Consider the following 17,962-nt stretch of genomic DNA (forward strand, 5'->3'; position numbering starts at 1 on the left):
TCCTTCCAAAGCTCCCCGTAGCAGCATTTCCACAGAAAAACTTTTGTTTTCAGAGAGTCTGAAATACCTACAAAATTTTGAAACGGGGTGAAACTTGGCCGGAGCCAGAAACAAATTTCTTCTGCAAATCTCAGCGCTCCCTTTTGACACATGCCAGTCCCTGGCCAGTAATAGAGCTGCCAAATGAGTGTGCGAGTTTCTGTGACTTGGGTTTCCAAAGTGGCGTTCAGCAAGTGATCGGTCTAATTGCTTTTGATATCTAGAAAAGCTAATTAAGGTAATAATACTTGGCACTTGTATAATAATAATAAAAATAATGACCCTTTATATGTAAGGAGCGTCTTTCATCCAAGGATCACAAAGCCTTTACAAACATTAATTAATCCTCACAACTCACCTGTGTGGTGGGTGTAATTAGTCCCATTTTATGGCTGGGTGAATTGAGGCACAGATAGAGTAAGGGATGTCGTGAAGATCACACGCTGCATCTCCTGCCAGGACAGGGGTGGCTCTGAAGATTCTAGAAGCCACTCTTAGAGCTCTTTGCTCTCTCCTCCTCTCAGTTCTCTCAAGGAATGCCACACACACCACCAAGAGCCAAAGCTTCCTCTGGACCAGCTTCAGAGGAAAGCAAAATTCCAGGACTGTGCCTTAAGTGGCCTTGAGCTAGTCCCTTCCCTTCCCAGAGCCTTTATTTACTTCCCCATGATGCCTCGAACCTCAAGTGTCCAGCCCCACAGCTGGTCGGTCATTCTGTTTCTCTCTTCACAGGAAGAGGCAGGAAGATCAAGTTCAAAGCCAGCCTCAGCAACTTAGGGAGGTCCTAAACAACTCAGGCAGGTATTGGGGACCTTGAAGCCATCAACAAAGATCGGGACTCAGCCAGCATCCCTGAGCAGTTGGGTTGCCAGATTGAGCAAATAAAAGCACAGGGCAGGCAGGCAGATTTGAATTCCCGAAAAACAATGAACTGTTTTGCAAGTATGTCCTGTGCAATTGGGGGATATGCTTATATTCAAACAAGATGTTTTGATATCAGATTCAAATCTAATGAGGTGTCCTGTAATTTCTCCAGCCAATTTGCTTATTAGACACTCAGGCAGAATCTGCTCACATCCCAATCTCAGGTCATCCTTCCCTAGCCCTGGGAGGCAAGTACCACAATTCTCATTTTGCCCCTGAAACTGTAGTCCAGAGAAGGGCAGTGACCTGCCCAGTGTCCCACATTCTTCATTTGCCCAGGCCTCCCTGCAGCCTCCACAGACACTTCCAGCAATTCCCCAGGTTCCAGAGAACCAAGTGCAAACGCCTTACTGGTAACCCTTCCAGGCCCTGAAAACCTGAGCCCAGAACCTCTAGCTTCCTGTGCCCCTGTCACAGACACATCTAGGCCTCACATATTTAGCGGTACCCAGCCCACCCTTCCTTCCCTTGGTCTTTTTTTTTAATCCTCCCTTGTTACTGGAGATTGAACCCAGAGGTCCTTAACTGCTGAGCCACAGCCCCAGCCCATATTTTATATTTCATTTAGAGACAGGGTCTCACTGAGTTGTTTAGAGTCTCCCTAAATTGCTGAGGCTGGCTTTGAACTTGCGATCTTCCTGCCTCAGCCTCCTGGGCTGCTGGATTACAGGCGTGCCACCACCACACCAGCCTCCCTTGGTCTTCTTCATCTTTACCTCTAATGATCCCTCCTCCTGGAGTGTGATTCCTATTTCCTCTGGAAAATACCAGGACCAGCTCCATGCCACATCTCCTGAGAAGCCCTCCCTTGCCAAACAATCCCTCTGCTGGTTAACCTCTAGGACAGTATAGTTCCCTGTGGAGTGTGTGTGTGTGTGTGTGTGTGTGTGTGTGTGGTGTGTGTGTGTGTGTGTACGCGCGCGTGGGCACATGGGTGCAGGCACTCTGTCTTAGCACCAGTACTCCCATTGCTGATACTTGGCCCTGTGCCACCGAAATTAACCAAGTTCTTCATTCATTCAACTAATATTTGTGTGAAATAGGGTTTGTGTGATACAGGAGTGTTTATGTGTGCCTATGCATGTGCTTAGGTGTGCAAATGACATCTATCTGAGGTCAGTGTAAGCCTGTGTATGGAACACATGTGTACGAACATATGGGAGCATGATTCCAATGTGTGTGTGTGTGTGTGTGTGTGTGTGTGTGTTGCATATCCTGAAAAAGTATTCTGGAACCTCTCGGGATCAAGGCACTGAATGAGGGGATACAAAGCCGTGCTGTTGGAAACACCTGGTCCTTCATATGGCCTTCCATCAATCAAAGCACTACGCATGGAGTTGATCATCCCCACCCTTATAAGTTTACCAGTCTAGTGGAGGGGTCAGCAATTTGTTTTTAACCAAAGGCCAGATAGTCAATATTTCAAGCCTTGAGAGTCAAAGGGTCTACATCACAACCACTCAACTCTGCCATTGTAGCATGAAAGCTGCCATAGAAAATACGCAAGCACCCCGTAAGCCTGTGTTCCAATAAAACTTCACCTGCGAAAACTGTCAATGGGCCGCACCCTGGGTCTATTTTAGAAATAGACATTAAACAAACAGTGTACAAATGAAGAATAACTATAAATAACAGAGTGTCCTAAATGTTGTAAAGGAGAAGATTCTGCTCAACTCCTCCTCCCTGGGAGGCTTTATACCTTATACTCCAAAAGCCCCTGGTTTGGAGTAGTCATTAAAGGCAGGGACCCACTGTGGATATTGCATCTAATCCTCTGTGAGGTGTCCACCCTGCACTGTGGGATCAGATGCAGCTGGGATGCAATAGGCCTGGGCTACCTTCCAGGCCTGGACCCTCCCTAGCCGAGGGGAAGCTCCGCTCACCCCTTCACCCTAGAGCTGCTCCTATCGCCATTCTTTCCAATCTCCCACCTCTGACTAGCTGCTGAGGCCGAGCTGGACTGTGAGCTTATTGAATAGAGAGTGTTGGAATTCACATATTTGAATGAGACGTATCCACATTTGTTGGCAAAAAAAGAAACACAAACCCTCTCCAGAAACCCGGAGGCCATGTGAAGGACGAGATGTTTCCAACATCATGGCTTCTTGTCCCCTCCTTCGGTAGCTTGATCCTGAGAGGCTCCAGAATACATTTTTTAGGATATGCAACACACACACATTGAAATCATGCCCCCATGTGTTCGTACACATGTGTTCCATACACAGGCTCACACAGACCTTGGATAGATGCACATTTGCACACTTAAGCAATGTGTGGGCACACATATGCATCCCTGTTTCACACATAGGACAAAAGCATCCACAAGCTCAGATTCTCAGATTCATCTAGAGACACACAAACCGACACCTACACATGCACACTCATGCATATAGTAAGTGTGTACACATGTATGTGTGCACGTTCACTCTGCTCATGTGAGCATGTGCACACACACACACTGTGGAATCCAGTCCCACCACATGTCTTGTAGGAGGAACTGGCCATGAAAATCACATTTCAGGCACTTCTAGATCACCCGCTCTGTCTGGGGTCTGGCGGCAGGAGCTGCCACTCTCGGCTCTGAGGAGGGCCACAGGAAGTTCCCATTTCCCTGGCTGCCAAATTTCAGTCACCTCTGACCCATAGAGAGACAGAAACTCCTCCGCTTCCTGCAGGCCAGCCAAGTCCTGCGTGCCCGGCACTCCTGGCCAGCGTGTGGCGGGAGGAGATAAAGCAAGGCTGGGTGCAGCCCCAGGCAGGGCTGCTGCAGTCAAGGCAGCTCCCTTGGCCTCCCCTGGGGTCAGTGCTGGCACACTGGAAACCTCCGGGGAAGGACCTTGGGCTGAGCCCAAGGTCGAATGTCTTCTTATCTGAAGGACACTGACAGTTTCCCTGCCCTGCTTCCAACACTTCTAGCAGCCTTGAGGAGCTCACCGCCCCCAGCTGCCACCACCCACTCCTCCTTTAACTCTTGCTGAGCCCTCTGGCTCCAGGCAGGCTGTTGTGGAGTCCATGGCACAGATAGAAGTGACAATGACAGGAATTAAGAAACTAGTGAACCCTAACTCCCAGCCTCTGTGTTGACTGATCAGGGTATTCGAGGGTTTTCTCACCTTGAACAATTCATTCATTCGTTCATTTATTGATTCACAACAATGATACTAATTCCCAATAACCATCACAGAACCAGCTAGGTGTCCATCAATAAATTAAGTGATAAAGAAAATGCGGTACATACACACAGTGGAGTTTTTATTCAGCCACAAAGAAGATGAAATTACGTCATTTGCAGGAAAATGGATGGAACTTATGTTTAAACAAAATAAGCTAAACTCAGAAGGTCTAGGGTCCTACGTTTTCTCTCGCAGGTAGAAGCTAGAAAGAAAAAAAGGGGAAAAAAAAAAAGGTAGGGTCAGATCTCATGAAAATTAAAGGGAGATCAGCAGAGTAGAGGAAAGGGACCAGGGGAGGAAGGAGGAGAGGAAAAGGAGAAATACTGGAGAGTGACACTGGCCAAATCATATTGTTGTATTGTGTGCTTGTACGAATATGTAACAACAAACCCCACCATTATGAACAGCTACAACACAGCAACAAGAAAATATGGGGGGAAAAAAGCAGTTGTGATGAGGCTGGTGTCTTGTGCTGGGGAGTCAAAGGTGAGCAGACAAGTGTCACAGGACAGGTCTCACTGTGGCTTGGAAAACCTGGATGCCAAGGGAATCCAGCTTGATGGCCTCCCCCAGTTGGGAAGGCTTCGCAGAGGAAGTGACGTCTGATTGGGGGTCCAGAAGGCCAAAGACAAACGTGTACAAAAGAGCATGTGGGAAGGGCCTGAGACGGCCTGGTGCACGAGAGGTGCTCTGCAAATATTTCTGTCTGAATAAGAGAAAAACTTGAGGCTTCTTAGGGGGGCAATGACATAGATTATCATTTACTGATGATACCTCTCAGTGGTACCCGGGGGCCCAAAACCTCTACATCTCACTAAAGGGCTTCCTTCCCCAGGATGCATAAGTCTTCTTGCAAGGCTTCCCAGTGCCCACCACACACCTACCTATAGACACAGCCTGCATGCTTGCATGTACATGGGCTTTCAAATATGAGAGAACCAACCATACCTGCGCAACACGTGCAGTTCATATGCACATGTAAGAACAACAGCAAACACTTTTGTCCAGCTTTACCATGGGCCAGTTCTCTGTGTTTATTAACTCAGTTAATTTACCCCCCTAAGGTGAAAACAAGTAGGACCCTCCTTTTCACATGTATGAAAACAGAGACATGGAGATGTGGGTCATCTGTCCAAAGTCATATAGTTCTTAAGTGTCAGGGCTGGGATTTGATCTGGGCCTCTGTGTCCTGGAAACCACACTCCTGATCATCACGGCACCATGGTCCCAGCCACTGTCCCCAGCCTCCTGCCCACTACCACCCTTCCACTCCTCACCCAGATGGGACTGGCATCCCCTGGAACCCCAAAACTCAGGACTCCTGCCTCATTCATCTCTTGCACACTCTGTCTCTCCACAGTGCACAACTTCTTATGAGACTTGTGTTAAGCACAAAGGTCTGAGGCTTTACGCTAAGCACTTGATGTGCATTCTCTCATTCAACAACAAATTTAGGACTGTTCTACTGTTATTCACCTCATCTTGCAGGTAAGTAAACTGAGAAACAGAGTGGTCAGTCACTCGCCCAGGATCACAAGGAAGCAGAGCTCAGAGTAGGCTCAAACTGCCCCAGTCCTGAGCCCCCGCTCTTGAGCTCATCCTAGACTGAGTCCTGTTCAGTGTTGGCTTCTATGACTGAGAGAAATATCTGAGAGGAGGAGGAAGAGGAAAGAAGGGAAAAACAAAACAAACCAAAAAAAAAAAAAAAAAAAACAGCTCTTGGCCATTATGAATAGTGGGCGTGGGAGGGGTGGTGAGGAGGATACGCAGAGCGGCCTTGCAAACTTTCAATGCCCATGAATATTTTGGAAATACGGAAAAGTTCAAAGTGTTGTGCTGTGGACACCCACAAGCCGGCCTCTGAGATCTGGCGACTAGCATTCCACCATGCTTGCTATCTCACCTGCCACGACCCACCTGAGGTGGCAATGCTTTGCAGATGTTTCCGGGCTGAACAGATCGTCAAGGCCAAGCTCCCTTGGGAAAAGCCCTGTGGGTGACCCAGGTGATGGGGTTTTACTGGGGCCAAAGAACCTGTGCAGAGTCCAATGCACACCTGCAGTGTGCCCGTGTGTGCTTGCCCACCAGAGGACAGGGATACAGAGAAACATCAAAGCCCAGGATTCGGAAGAGAGCCAGAGGCTACTGGTGGTCAGTCGGCCAGTTCCTTCCTACCCGCCATCCCCACAGGAGAAGCAGGGCCCTATCAGCCATGAAGGCCGCCAAGAGCCCCTGGGGCTCAGGGCCAGGCTGGGGGTGGGTATTTCCCTAATTGGCCTGCTTCTCCTTCACCCAGCAGAGGAAACAGCCGCTGGCCTGAGCCTCCAAATGACAGGAAACGCCATGGAGGGCCACTCGGGCAGTAATTACTACTTTGAGAAAGGAGAAAAAAAAAAAATAAAAGCTGAGAGAGGGAAACAGTTCCAACTCAAATAATCTGTTCTTTGGGGGATGGGAGGATGTTTCAAGGAAAAGACATTTTGAAAAGCCTTCAATCAATCTGACAAGCAATTATCTGCTTAACTGCTGGTACAAATCCCCCAGGAGGACTGGTGCCCCTCCCCACACAAACCCCCACACTGACACTCAGTCCCCCTGCCCTGTCCCCCTACTGGCCGAAAGGGTGAAGCATGGAGATTGTGGCCAGATTTGGAAAACCTCAGCTCCAGGAGCAGCCGTGAGGTAGAGGACAGTGCTGCCCCATCCCTTCCACCACTTGTCACACCCACATGTGTGCATACACAGGCATTTGCCCCAGCACACACAACAGTGTGACCACATGCCTTGTCCTCAGGGTGATATAGGATAAGACTGTTTCAAGCAGTCGCTCCTTCCCCAGGCCACTCCAGCCTTCTACAGGTCGTTAATGCATTCAACAAACATCTTTCTTGAAAAGAGAATTTGTTAGGACACTGGCAATGAAGACAAGAGAAACTCTGGCCTTCTGAATACAGCCGGAAAAGGTCATTGTCATCTACTCTTGGTCTCCCAGACCCACTTGAAGAAGCAGCATAGAGGACTGGACAGAACCTGCCTGGGAACAAAAAAGCACTGGATTCAGATCTAAGTCGGGCCTCTTTTCTCCTCTACAGGCCCCAACCCCTGCTTTCCTGCTTTGGCCACCTCTCCCAGGCCCCGGGCCTAGCTCTTACTTAGAGAATTCTGGAACTGTCTCAGTACCAGTCATGTGGGACAGAGAGAGAGAGCAGGCACTTTGGGCCACTGTCTTTCCAGGAAAGGATCTCACTCCACCCTGCAGTTCTGATGAGAGCACAAGAATAAGCCCCAGCAGTGCAGAATCGGGCCTGACTAATCCCCTTGCACACACAGGTGCAGCCCCTCACCAACAACTTCCAGGGGTACATGGTCACCAACTGACACATACACAGGCTGCATGCCACAAAGCGAGACCCCTGCATGACTAATCTCACTCCCTTGGGCGCACATGGATTTGCACCTGCACGGTCACCCCCGTGGACACCCATGCTCCTCCTTGTCCATGCACAGCCTCATGTGCACACACTCGCACACTGTGCCCCAACAGCAGCCTCACATGACTTTCTCACCCCATCACACACCCAGGTTCTATGCTAGAGGCAGCACGCACATTCTGTCTCCCTGTCTCACTGACACACACGTACGGAATTGACAGACATAAGACCCTAGTGTCCACACACTCACTGTACCACACACTCTTGTGTCAAAGAGAAGACAGAGGAAGAAAGAAACCTCAGGCCTGATGGAGGCCCTGGAAGGGAAATGAGGGAGCGCTGAAGTGCCCTGCCCCTGGGCAAGCGGGGATTTGAACAGATGTCATAGAAAGCCTGCTACAGAAGAGTCCCAGTCAGCACCACAGAAGGGGGGCCCAGGTCCACGAAGTTAGTCAGGATAGAAACATGGAAAGATCTCCACAGCCAGAGGCTCAAGGAAGAGGGTCAGAGGAAACCTGGAGCCCAGTTACAGTATCAGAGACAAAGGGGTGGCCGTCCTGGTGGAATCCCAGGGCTCCCCCTAGCAGAGGGAACACCTGTAGTGTGCAAACCCTGAGCAAAGCAGGATTTCCCCCTGTGAGGCACCAAGACTGTTCCTAGTCAGAACAGTCTACAGGTGAGGAGACTGAAGGCAGCAACTTGCAGCAACTTGCCCTGGGGCACAATTATAAGCTCAAGAGATGGAATAAAAACCCAGGTCCTGCTAACTCTAATGTCTGTGCAGATAACCAGTTTGAGATAGCAACAACCTAAATGAGACACTCCATGTCAAAGACTGAACCCAGAGCAGATGCATAAGAAACGTGAGTTATTGCTATTCTTGTCCATCTCTGAATCCAAAACTGGGTGGCATCGGCAAAGCTGAATGCTCTGAAGGGGAAGCCAAATGAGATGCATGTGGAAATCAGCACCCTACATTTTACACTCGGGCCATTGGGGGCAGATCTACAGCTAAACTCTGCAAATAGCCAGGTGGATCCTGCACCCAGAGCTTAGAGCCAAGGACTAACTCCAGCCCCACCTGCAGCCACGGTGTGCAGGCCAGGCTCTGCCTTGGCAGGGTGGAGAGCAAACACGGACCCTGGCAGGCTCCATCTGACATTGCAGTCCTGGGATGTGGGATCCTGCTTCCCTTGAGAGCCTGCTGCCTGGAAAGCCAGCGAGTCCTCTCCACGCAGGTACCGGGGCCCTTGCAGCACCTGCCACAGCCACAACTGTGCCAGTATCTCTCAAGGCCATCAGCAGAGACAGGGCTGGAGTGCGTGTAGAGATGGAGCAAAATGATCCTGCTCGCCTGGCACAGGAGGGAGGTGGCTGTTTGCTCTCCCAGGACATTTCATTTTGCCTGGTGTTTGGCAAGACATATCTGATGCACTGGCGGGCGGGCACATTGCTACTGTGTCCCCGCGAGGACACACCTTGTGTTTTATGAGTAGAACAACTCAGGCACAAGATCAGCCCCGAGTTAAAACCCAGCCCCCACCTCCTGGCTGCACTACACAATAGTAGAAACTCCCCACTTACAACAGAGCTGGGCAGACACCAGCCATCCATCCATCCATCTATCCATCCTTTTCATCAGCATTTATTGACGCCTACCTGCACCCAGCCCTGGGCTTGCATTGGAGATGCAGGGACACATTAGAGACTGTTTTTTCCCTTCAGAGGTGGAGATGGGAGAGGTGATACCCTTGGGAAGGGTGGTGTGGCAGAGTGGGAACTTTGGCAACTCACAGAACTGGGGGTCGGACTCAGGCTCTGTCCCTTCCTCATAATGTAACCTGGGCAAGTCACTTGTCCTCAGCAAGTCTCCGATCCCTCCCAGTGGCATGAGGATGAGGGAAAATGGCACGGGACACTACTTGTAAAGTGCTGAGACTTTCAGTGAGTGTCAGCTGGTGTCCTTGTGGCCTTCTGTAAAATGGGTACAATACTACTTGGCCTTGACAGTGAACTTGTACCAAAGAAGATAACGTGTGGTGGGAGCATGTCGTGAATGGTCAAGGACTTATTTCATCACTCACCTATTCAGCAAATATTCCTTGAGAATCTGCAAAGGACCAAGGCCAGTGCTAAGGATGAGGTCACCCCACGGGAGGATTAGGAGACGGGCATCTAGGAAGGAGAGTCCACCTGTGAGCACACCAAGCACCAGACTGGTGCCATACAAACAGCAAGAAAGCTTCTATAGAGGAGGGTGAAGGAAGGGGTCATGCCAACTGCAGAGGTCAAAGAAGGCTTCCTGGAAGAGGGAAGTGAACCTCAGGGTGACAAGGACAATGAGCCCCAAAACCTCACCTATAAAATCTAAGCAAGAGGCATACACTCCCCTGAGAGAACCCACGTGCTTTCAATGTCCCAAGAGGAAACAGCCCAGACAGGGCTTGCTTATCACCCACCCAGTGTGCAGACATGCACCCGGGGAGCTCTGAGGATAGACATCTGAGAAGTCTGCAGGCAGCTGGCCTCAAAGTCAACCTTAGAACCAGGAGGAAGAACCTGGCGTGGTGACGCACACCTGTAATCCCAGCCCCTCGGGAGGTTGAGGCAGCAGAACTGCAAGTTCAAGGCCAGTCTCAGCAACTTGATGAGGCCCTGAGCAACTTAGCAAGCCCCTGTCTCAAAGTAAAAACTAAAAAGGGCTGGGGATGTGGCTCAGGGGTTAAATGGCCCTGGGTTCAACCCCTGGTACCAAAAATAAAACAATTAAAAAAAAAAAACCAGGATAAATAAAAGACTACCTCCTCGGATAAGCAAAGAGACAGGCTGGGTGTCCTATAGGAATGAGACCCCAGCCTGGAGAGCCAGATGAGGCCAGGAACAAAGGGGACAGGCTATGTTGCCTGGGCTCCTGATCAACCCTCAACCCGTGGGCACCGCTTCCACAAATCTGCCTGTGGAGCCAAGTTTGGAACCTGGGTCTGTCTGCTCCGGACCCTGTCATCACGACCCACCGGGGTGCTCAGTTCCAGGTTGGGGTGGGAACCTAATCACCACGTGCCCCTACCTCAGGTACTCTCAGCTAACCGTCCCTCATGCACCTGCCCAAACTCCTTTCCCCGGGAAGCTCTTCTGCATCCTGCTCTCTGAAGAAACCAGAGTACACCCCCTCCAGCCCCCAGGCATGTCTTTCTCTCCTCACATTTATGGCTCACGAGGACCCAAGGTAACTCCCAGGGGAAGCCCTTGGCTGACATCCGCCACAGGAAGCCACATTAGCGACTTCATTCATCAGGGTCTGGTTTGAGCTTCTTCTATTGTGTGCTGTAATCATTTGTTTATTTCAACTTTGGCGGCAGCCCCAGTTTATTACAATGATTACTGTCTGGCAGGGGAGAGAATATATTTGCCTTTTACAAGCACACAGGAATGGTATCCTTGCATTTTGTAAGACTCGCCTTATTCAATCCCTCCAAAACTATCAGAGAATGTTAAAAAGAGAATTTAAATCTGTTGATACACAGACACACACACACACACACACACACACACACACACACACACATGCACATACACACACCTTTAACTCCACAGATAATCAAAGAAAAGTAAGTTAAAATTTAAAAAAAAAAAAAAGAATAACAGTTTATCTAGTAGCAGACTAAATAATAAATAATAATACCTAATGCTGGTAAGGTTGCCCTGAAATTACTAAACGGACAAGCTGCTGGAGGCAAAGTAAATTAGAACAGGCTTTATGGCAAGTAAATTGGAAAATATGTATCACAAACCACAAAAATGTTCCTGCCCTGAGACCCACTGATTCTGCTTCTGGGAATTTATCCTAAGGAAATGAGACAAATAAAGAGAAATGCTCTGCAGAAAACAGAAAAGTGTTCATTGGAGCATTATTTAAAATAGGAGAAAATTGAAAGTAAAATTCAGCCATACCCAGCATCAATTTGATGAAGTAATAGGTGGCCATGAATATGATAATCTGGAAGTCTGGCACAGCGAGCAAAGACACGTTTATACTACGTTCACCTTTCAAGTTTATTGTCAAGAGCAGTAAGTACAAACTGGATATTAACATAAAAGTCCCAGTGCTTCCAATGGGGCGCTGTTAGCCTTGTGGGGAAGGTTTTCTTCTCTCGTTTTCTAAACTTTCAGTTGGGTTATATATTGGTTTTATAGTTTCTTTTAACTGGAGCTAACAAATGATCATGCTTCACAAAAGAACTACAAACAGCGCTTAATTAGAAAGAACAGCTTTCACAAGACCCTCAGTCTGTCTGGGCCTCATTTCCGTCTTCCTTAAGATCATCTGCCCCATAAATGGAGTGTGGGAAGTAGACCTGGAAAGACTTTTTAAGTCTTTAAATCAAGTGCTGTAAGGAAGAATGGGTTTGTCAAAAATACCGGCTAATGTTCGTCAGATATTAATACCCATCCATTAAATCTGGTCCTCCCAAAACCACCCTGCAGAGTAGAACGTCAGCCCATTTTACAGATGGGAAACCTGAGGTTCAGAGACCATGGAAATTTGTACAACAGCACAGGTGGTAAGGAGTGGACGCAGGGCTCAAAGTCATATCTCTCTAGCTCCACAGGTTCTTGTCACTGCTTCTCAACTCATAGGGATTGTTGTTCTTCAAAGAATATACTCCAAAAGAAGTTGGTTCATTGAGAGGATTTTGAAGCTGCAGCTTGAAGGGGTCTCCAGGTGGCCCCTTCCATCAACTTGGGAGGCCCCTCTTCCTTGGAAGGGAGGGAAGGACTCCAGGCTCAACTGGCTTTGCCTGAAAGAGGACTTGCCCAGCCAGTCACTGCAAAACCCATCGGTTCCACGCATTCCAAAAGAAAGCATCCACTGTACCAAGAATGCACCTCAGCAACCACAGACACAGGCCCCGAAGAAGAAAAGAGGACTGGGGGAACCCCTGATTGGCTGCCAGTGATGTCATGTCCCAGCCCGGAATGCCTGTAAAGGGCCTGTACTGGGCAACTTTATAGGGACCTTGGTGTCTGCACGCTTCCTTGCTGGCAACCAGGCCAGCATGACAACTCCCATCGGCCGGCACCCCGCCCACCCCCCACATGTCCCCAGTCTCCCTGCTCCGGGCCTCTCCCAGCCTGTAATTACCCCAAGTACCCAGCTTTATGGGCTTAGAGGGGGTGGCGGGCAGCAAAAGCAAGTCCCTTGAAAGGGACCCAGGAATCTTCCCAGCAGGGCTTTGAGAGCAGACTTAAGTAACTCTGGGGGGTCTGTCCTCCTCAGATACACTCCTGCCTCCCAGGTCCTTCTAAGTGGCGCCATCTGCATGCACTCCCCTGCCCACCGTCCTGCAGTTCCCCAGGCCACTTGGGCCCTGTGGCCTCTTCATAGTCTGGGTTCTGCCTCCTGTCTCACAACTCCCCACCCCACTCCACCATCTGCACACACACACTGTGTCCTCACCTTCCCCTAAACTCCAAATACTCATCCCTGTCCTGAAACACGGATTCCTCCCCTTTAGCTGGCTAATGCCCACTCACCCTGAGATCTCACTTCAGACTTCTCCTGGTTCAAGGATCTTTCCAGGGCTCCTGTCCATGCTGGAATAGCTTCTTCTGGGCTCTCCGAGGCACCCAGGTTTGCCTTACGTCTTAGTCACATCTGTCCCACCAGAAGCAGATACTACAACAAACAAAAATCAAAGTGTGATGAATCAGGCAAGTTCCCTGGAGGCTCCCTCTGCTGTGGTCTCTGGAGTTCAGGGTAGAACTTGACCTCTGAATCCCCTCGGCCTGGAGGAAGGAGCCGTGGTATAAACACACCAGGACCATATTTTGGGGTTGGGGGCTACTCATGATAGCCATCAATTTTCTAACGTGTCATGAGCAAGGCCCAGGGGGCTTAGACAGTGAGAGGATATCCTGGGGCAGTTGGAAGTCAGGTAGTGTGGCGCTGTGAAGTGAGGCCCAGGGGGAGCTAAGCCAGGCATGGGCATGTGCCAGGGTGGCCCCACCACACTGCCTGACAGCTGCTTCTCTTCAATAAGACCACAGCTCCATACGTCTCTTCTGTCTTGGTTGTGGCTGTATCCCTCGGGGCTAGCCCAGTACCTGGCACACAGGCACAGCTAGTCCCCAAGACCACCAGTAATTCAGAAATCCTATCAATGGCCTTCATGTTTCCAGCTGAATAAACCAAAGATCCAAGAGTCAGAACCACACAAAGAAACCTGGAGCTCTTCCATTGTCCTAAGAGTTGACCAAACGCTCTCAGATTCATCTTGTCCCTGGAAGATCCACAGACAAGGACAATAGAATCACAGTCAGAGAACTGGATTCAAATCCCAGCTCTGCCAGTTACAGTATGGCCTTGGGCAAGTTGCTCAACCTCTCTGTGCTTTGGTTTCTTCAACTATAATAATCCCAGAAGGTGTGCACAATTATTACTATTATTGCAAAGTTCAAATGAAATAATGGACGCAAGATGCTTGCTCATCATTAAAATAATTCTTACCTCCTTACAAAAGGTTTTTACAGAACATCCAGGAAAGCCCTAACTTTAAGCCTTGAGAGTCCCCTACTCAATACCAGGTCCCGTGCTACAGGCTTTATACACGTTCAAGAGCCCACTCGCTGCAGGTCTACCTGCAATGTTACCTCCAGCCCGTTGCGGTCTCCATGCCTCTAGCAATAAGAGGCACGGGAGAGTGAGAACATGTGAGGTCCTATGTCCTCAAAATCTCCCTCCCTCTCTCCATCCCCTGGATGGAGTCCCATGTCTGAATTAAATAAGAACCACCCCTGGGGTGATCCAACCAGTACAGAACACCATGTGTCTCCCTCCCCGACTGGGGACACTTTGCTTCTGTACACGCAGTCAGGGGTTGCATTAACATTTTGGCAGGTCTAACACACCATGTGGCCCTGGGCAAATCTCTTGGCTTCTCTGAGTCTCAGGTGTCTTTCTATAAAGTAAAGACAATACAGGGACCTGCCTCATAAAGGTATTGGTGTGACTAAATGGAATTATACAGGAAAGCACTGAATGCAGTATTGGATAAGTGTTAGGTAGTATCAGGAGCCAGCTAAAAGCCATAGCTCTGCTTTGACCTTGTGATGGTTTCTCCCACTTCTTGGCCTTCCCAACAAAGTCAGAAAACTGTTGGATTTTAACTGAAGTAATGATAAACATGTTGACTAAGAGCAGACAGAAGGAGACCCTTTGGCATACCCAGAGACCTCCGTCACGAGCTCTGTGACCCACTGATCACCACTTCACAAGAACGTTCTGCATCCAGCAGCCTTGTTCCATCTCCCCTGCCCCCAGGTGTGGATGCTCCAAGGGCTGACCACTCTGTGAGTCCGTTTCAAAACACAGCCATAAATCCCCTGACACTACTTCCATTGAAAAGTGGGGTCTATTTTCCCTCCCCTTGAACTGAAGGGACTTGTGACTACTTTGACCCATAGAATGCAGAAATGACACTTTGTAACTACCTAGGCTGTGCCACAGCATGCCACGCAGCTTCTACTTTATTTAACAGAGTAATCACACTTTGAAGCCTGAAGCATCCTTTAGAAATTCTACTTCCCTACGACCCATCAACCTTGAGACCATGGCACTGGAGGCCAGAGGTAGGCTCTCTGGTGGACGGTCCTTCGTGAGCCCAACTTCAGTCAGCCCAGCCCAGGCATCAGACAGGGGAGTGAAGAAGCATCCTGGAAGTAGATTCCCAGTCCCAACTATTGGAGTACCCCCCAGCTGAGGCCCCTGATATTACAGAGCAGAGAAGAGCTTCTCCCCATTGCACCTTTTCCTGATTCCTACCCATAGAACCTGTGAGCAAACTGAAAGGGACATTATTTGACACCAGCCAGTTTGGGGTTGTTCTACTGTCATAGCTACATCTTCAGAATACCATCTGATGGCAAAGTTCCATTTTTCTCAATGCTCTGAACTTGATGAAAACACACATTGATTTCCAAAGTTACAAGCTCCATATGAACCATTTGGAAAATTACACCGACCCTGGTTTGGGGCTGAGTAAGAGGCCGGGCTGGCTAGAGACTTTGATATTCTGAGGATACTGACCACCCTTCCATTGACTCCACAGTCACTGTTGCATGGCCACGTTGTGACTGCCACTGTGCTGGGGATGGAGCGACAGTGACAAGCCAAGCAGACTCAGGCCTAGACCTCAGGAGCCCACAGTCCCGCTGGGGAGACAGACATGAGACGAGTCGTTATAAGTCAAATACGGAGACACCCAGCCTCAAGAGCATTGAATCATGTCTGACAAAAGGAGCAGAACAAACCTAAGACCTTCTGAGTCAGTGTCCCCCTGACATGGCAGAGGCAGGGACAGAGAACCGCAGGCAGAGAGACAGCCTGGGAGAGTCTCAGACGGAGAGAGTTCATGGGGCATTCAGGAGCCCAGAGTGGCCACAGCAAGGACCCTGAGGCCAAGATTGATAAAAGGAGGTGAGAAGGAGCTCCAATCCCCTGTCCTCACCCAGCCCCGGACCCCAGGCTGCTGGCCTGCTGGTCACAGCTCCTTCCTGGCTTGCCTCCCGTCCCGTTTGTTGGCCACCCCTCCATTTCCAGTCATGAACCACCATGAGCCTTCCCTCCTTCAGAACACTGGTAGTTCTAGGCTGCCCTCACATTTTCCAGGTAACCCCCAAATATTAGGTAGAACCATATAAAATTGCAATATTCAGCCACACGTGACCTTAAAAAATAATAATTGCAATGATGCATCTAAATTTTAAACTATTGCCCTTTGAAGATACATTTTGCCGAGTCCCTGCCTAGAAAGCCAACCTTAACCCTGTTTTCTGAGGTTTGTCACTTTCAAATAATATCAAAGTATCTAATAATTTCAAATGAAAACATGGAATAGGCACACTTTGAACGCCAACATTTCCCTCCAACTGTACCTCCGGATACCTTGACACCCCATCTCTTAGGATATGAGACTTCCTGTTCTGTTTGGTTCCAGGGGTTCCCACCCCCTCTCGGGTTTTCAGACTCTCTCACGTAACCTGGAAGGTCCCCATGAGTTATCAAAAGTCCTAGAGGAAAAGGAGAGGGATGGCAAGTCAAAACGGCGGGAACTCCGAACCAAAGGGGTCTGGAGGGGATCCTGGGAATAGCTAGGATGGCATGTGGCAGGCACCCAAGGAAGGCACGCAGAGCTAGATCTGAAAGGCCTACGCGTGTCTTTCTACCCCAAACCCAAGAATTTAATTAAAAAGGGGGAGGGGCTAAACCAGCTCCGAGCCTTAGTTCCTGAAGACCAGAAGGCGCGTGCGCTAGATCAGGCCTTGAGGTTGGAACTAGAACCCAGGCGTCCAGGCTCTGACTGTCCCTCCACCACTGAGTGGCCAGCTAGCCACGGCCAGGCCTGATGCCAAACACCGCTCACACGTTCTGCTGTTTGTTCAAGGGAATGGGCCTCTGACCGTCTGGTCACATGTTGGGTATTGAAGCGTGAGCAGTCCAGCAGAGGCCCAGGAGCAGGGGTAAGTTGGGGGGATTCTGTCCTGCCCTCTCTCACCCTCTCTAACCTGCCCTCTCTCAACACCCCCCAGAGATTCTGAGAAATTGGGTGGAAAGGTACCTTCTTGGGGACCTCAGCCACCTCAGGTCAGAGATTGGGCTCTCTGCCCCAAGGCAAGCCCGAGCCCTGGGAATCCGGTGGTCTCTGCACTGTTGCTTGGCCTAGACGGGCTCACTCCTAAAGGCAGGATAGCCAGGGCCTAGGAAGAGCCTGTGTGGCCAGACCAGGCCCCACCTGACCAGGTATGTGTGTGTGTGTGTGTGTGTGTGTGTGAAAAAACATGTGCCAGAAAGCACCAAAAGTGGACAGGCACAAAGAGCAGCTCAATCTATTCTCCATAGCAGCCGACAATGACTGTCACTTCCTCTGTGCCCAAGGGAAGAGAAAGGAAGTGGGAACATCCTCCCGCCTGGAGAAGGAGCTCACAGCCCCCAGAGGAAGCCAGGCACTAGACGAAATCCACTGGGCACCTACCAGGCACCAAGTCCCTCACTGTGCCACCTCACTGAATCTGCCCAACAGCCCTCTAAGGAAGGGCATGTGCCCTGTCACAGCTAAGGAAACCAAGGCCTGGGAAGGCTAAGGAACATGCCTGTGGGAAGCTCCATGAGGCACGGTGCCGGTCTGCCTTTGCTTCCCATTTAATTCCCCATGATTGGTGCAGGGAAGGCAGATGCTCCCGGGAATCTCTGTTGAATGAGTGAATGACTAAAGTGCCAAAGCAGGCCTCGAATTCGGGTCTGGAGCCTCCGAAGCCCACGATGCTCTGTGATCAGTCATCACAAGAAGTCAACACAAAGCATTGTGGAAGCAGAGGCAACAGTGCCCGACACTCCCG

The 17,962-nt window shown here is 49.8% G+C and overlaps 1 long non-coding RNA gene across 9 annotated transcripts in view; it reads right to left on the minus strand.

Annotated features, from left to right (window-relative positions):
* LOC144378131 (uncharacterized) overlaps positions 1-17,962 on the minus strand; it is a 149,664-nt gene that overhangs the window by 28,175 nt on the left and 103,527 nt on the right. For 8 of the 9 annotated variants that reach the window (XR_013439703.1, XR_013439702.1, XR_013439704.1 and 5 more), the window contains one exon: positions 13,103-13,244. This is a non-coding gene — a long non-coding RNA (uncharacterized LOC144378131). Of the gene's footprint in view, positions 1-9,651; positions 9,743-13,102; positions 13,245-17,962 lie in introns of all 9 variants that reach the window. The other variant, XR_013439709.1, reaches the window with a different exon arrangement.

This window comes from Ictidomys tridecemlineatus, chromosome 5 (genome assembly GCF_052094955.1).
Source record: "Ictidomys tridecemlineatus isolate mIctTri1 chromosome 5, mIctTri1.hap1, whole genome shotgun sequence".
NCBI classification, from domain to species: Eukaryota; Metazoa; Chordata; class Mammalia; order Rodentia; family Sciuridae; genus Ictidomys; species Ictidomys tridecemlineatus.